Raw genomic sequence first — 3906 nt, 5'->3', positions numbered from 1 at the left:
CCTAATTTACATAACATACATTGTATGTATAGTCATGTTGCCTTAAGGTGCTGGTGTGGTTATTCCTGCCACTACATATGAAGATAAGGCTTCCCAACTAAATACTCATCCTAATCCTAAAATAAAAGGAACTGATTCACCATCTTTCAGGGAGTCATAGCTTTGGAAGCCTTTCCTCATGATGGCCTTATTTGCTGCACATGAAAGTTTTCTTCCTGTGACAACTTACTTGGTTCAATTTCTGACTCACTAAGGAGTGAGCTCACGTGGTTTTGATTACAATCTCATATAGATTAAAAAAGATAAGAAGAAAAAGAATAAGAAGAGAAGACGGAAGAGGAGGAGGAGGAGAAGGAGCAGAAAAAGTTTATTTACTTGTGATGAAAACTTTTAGGATCTACTTCCTAGAAACTTTCAAATACAACATATACCAGTGTTAATTCTAGTCCTCATGTTGTACATTACATTTCCAATACTTCTTTATCTAATAATTGGAAGCTTATACCTTTTGCTAGTTGGAACCAGTGAAAATATGGAACACTTCATAAATTTGTCAGTCATTCATGCATAAGGCCAACGGTACTCTTCTCTGTATTGTTCCAACTTTTAGTGTATATACTGCTAAAACAAACACTTATTTCTTTTTTCTTTTTGGGAATTTTGAGAATTCTTTATTCTGAAACATATATGAAACATATATGAAACCTTCTCAAATATATGGTTTGTAAATTTTTTTCCCCTCATCTTTGGCTTCTTTTATTTTAACAGTATCTTTATAAAGTAGATGGTTTTAAATTGATAAAATTTTATTATCAATTTTTCCCTTTTATGTATTGGACTTTTGGGATCATAATCTAAGAAATTTTACCAAACATGCAGTCACAGAGATTTTGTAAGTTTTCTTCTACGTGTTTTCTCACTTTCGGTTTTATAGGTACACAATACATTTTGAGTTAATTTTTGTACAGTGTACTGTACTTTGTGTAGTGCAAAGTATAGATCAATGTTTATTTTGTACTTGAATGTTTAACTGTTACAGCAACTTTTGTTGAACACACTGTCTTTCCCCACTGAATTATCTTTGTACTTTGTCGAAGATCAGTTGTCCATAGATACGTATGTAAATCTATTTCTGGGCTCTCAAACTCCATTGATCTTTGTGTCTGTTCCTTCATCAAAACCCATTATAGCTTTACAGTAAGTCTTGAAATTGGATACTGTGCGTCCTCCACTTTGTTCTTCATTTCCAAAATTGAGCTATTTTAGTTCTTTTAACTTTCTAAGCAAGTTTTAGAATTTGTCACTACCTAAAAAAAAAAAAAAAAAAAAAAAAAAAAAGGATCCTACAGGGATTTTCTTTTTTTTTTTTAATATCAAATTTATTGTCAAACTGGTTTCAATACAACACCCAGGGCTCATCCCAAAAGTTGCCCTCAGCAATACCAATCACCCACCCTCCCAACCTTCCCACCCCCATGTACCCGCAGGTTGTTCTCCGTTTTTAAGAGTTTCTTATGCTTTGGTTCTTTCCCTCTCTAACTTTTTTTTTTTCCTTCCGCTCCCCCATGGTCTTCTGTTAAGATTCTCAGGATCTACATAAAAGTGAAAACATATGGTATCTGTCTTTCTCTGTATGACTTATTTCACTTAGCATAACACTCTCTAGTCCCATCCACGTTGCTACAAAAGGCCAGATTCCATTCTTTCTCATTGCCATGTAGTATTCCATTGTGTGTATAAACCACAACTTTTTTATCCATTCATCAGTTGATGGATATTTAGGCTCTTTCCATAATTTGGCTATTGTTGGAAGTGCTGCTATAAACATTGGGGTACAAGTGCCCCTATGCATCAGCATTCCTGTATCCCTTGGACAAATTCCTAGCAGTGCTATTGTTGGGTCAAAGGATAGATCTATTTTTAATTTTTTGAGGAACCCCCACACTGTTATCCAGAGGGACTGAACCAGTTTGCATTCCCACCGACAGTGCAAGAGGGTTCCCATTTCTCCACATCCTCTCCAGCATCTATAGTCTCCTGATGTGTTCATTTTAGCCACTTTGACTGGCGTGAGATGATATCTGAGTGTGGTTTTGATTTGTATTTCCTTGATGAGGAGTGACATTGAGCATCTTTCCAAGTGCCTGTTGGACATCTGGATGTCTTCTTTAGAGAAGTGTCTATTCATGTCTTCTGCCCATTTCTTCACTGGATTATTTGTTTTTTGGCTGTGGAGTTTGGTGAGCTCTTTATAGATTTTGAATACTAGCCCTTTGTCTGATATGTCATTTGCAAATATCTTTTCCATTCCGTCAGTTGCCTTATACTTTTATTGATTGTTTCCTTTGCTGTGCAGAAGCTTTTTGTCTTCATGAGGTTCCAATAGTTCATTTTTGCTTTTAATTTCCTTGCCTTTGGGTATGTGTCAAGTAAGAAATTGCTGTGGCTGAGGTCAGAGAGGTCTTTTCCTGCTTTCTCCTCTAGGGTTTTGATGGTTTCCGGTCTCACACTCAGGTCCTTTATCCATTTTGAATTTATTTTTGTGAATGGTGTAAGAAAGTGGTCTAGTTTCAACCTTCTGCATGTTGCTGTCCAGCTTTCCCAGCACCATATATAAAGAGACCGTCTTTTTTCCATTGGATATTCTTTCCTGCTTTGTCAAAGATTAGTTGGCCATACTCTTGTGTGTCTAATTCTGGGGTCTCTATTCTATTCCATTGGTCTATGTGTCTGTTTTTGTGCCAATACCATGCTGTCTTGATGATGACAGCTTTGTAGTAGAGGCTAAAGTCTGGGATTCTGATGCCTCCTTCTTTGGTCTTCTTCTTGAAAATTACTTTGGCTATTCGGGACATTTGTGGTTCCATACAAATTTTAGGATGGCTTGTCCTAGCTTTGAGAAGAATGCTGGTGCAATTTTGATGGGGATTGCATTGAATGTGTAGATAGCCTTCAGTAGTATTGACTTTTTGACAATATTTATTCTTCCAACCCATGAGCACGGAATGTTTTTCCACTTCTTTATATCTTCTTCAATTTCCTTCATAAGCTTTCTATAGTTTTCAGCATACAGATCTTTTACATCTTTGGTCAGGTTTATTCCTAGGTATTTTATGCTTCTTGGTGCAATTGTGAATGGGATTAGTTTCTTTATTTGTCTTTCTGTTGCTTCATTATTAGTGTATAAGAATGCAACTGATTTCTGTACATTGATTTTGTATCGCGGCTTTGCTCAATTCATGTATCAGTTTTGGCAGACTTTTGGTGGAGTCTATCGGATTTTCCATGTATAATATCATGTCATCTGCAAAAAGTGAAAGCTTGACTTCATTTTGCCAATTTTGATGCCTTTGATTTCCTTTTGTTGTCTGATTGCTGATGCTAGCACTTCCAACACTATGTTAGACAACAGCGTGAGAGTGGACATCCCTGTCGTGTTCCTGATCTCAAGGAGAAAGCTCTCAGTTTTTCCCCATTGAGGATGATATTAGCTGTGGGCTTTTAATAAATGGCTTTTATGATATTTACATGTGTTCCTTCTATTCTGAATTTCTTGAGAGTTTTTATTAAGATAGGATGCTGAATTTTGTCAAATGCTTTTCTGTATCAATTGACAGGATCATATGGTTCTTATCTTTTCTTTTATTATTGTGATGTATCACATTGATTGATTTGTGAATGTTGAAGCAGCCCTGCAGCCCAGGAATGAATCCCACTTGATCACGGTGAATAATTCTTTTTTATACGCTGTTTAATTCGATTTGCTAGTATCTTATTGAGAATTTTTGCATCCATATTCATCAGGGATATTGGCCTGTAGTTCTCTCTTTTTGCTGGGTCTCTGTCTGGTTTAGGAATCAAAGTAATGCTGGCTTCATAGAATGAGTCTGGAAGTTTTCCTTCCCT

At 36.3% G+C, this 3906-nt stretch overlaps 1 non-coding gene across 1 annotated transcript; it reads right to left on the bottom strand.

Moving 5' to 3' along the window:
* Positions 1-526: 526 nt before the first annotated feature.
* On the bottom strand, positions 527-630 carry LOC121012605 (U6 spliceosomal RNA). The gene has a single exon (XR_005782185.1). It is a non-coding gene; the product is annotated as a U6 spliceosomal RNA (small nuclear RNA).
* Between the last annotated feature and the right edge of the window lie 3276 nt (positions 631-3906).

This window comes from Herpailurus yagouaroundi, unplaced genomic scaffold (genome assembly GCF_014898765.1).
Source record: "Herpailurus yagouaroundi ecotype Mexico unplaced genomic scaffold, PumYag 196, whole genome shotgun sequence".
NCBI lineage: Eukaryota > Metazoa > Chordata > Mammalia > Carnivora > Felidae > Herpailurus > Herpailurus yagouaroundi.
Note: the sequence above shows the minus strand (reverse complement) of the source record. Positions and strands in the feature narration are given on the sequence as shown.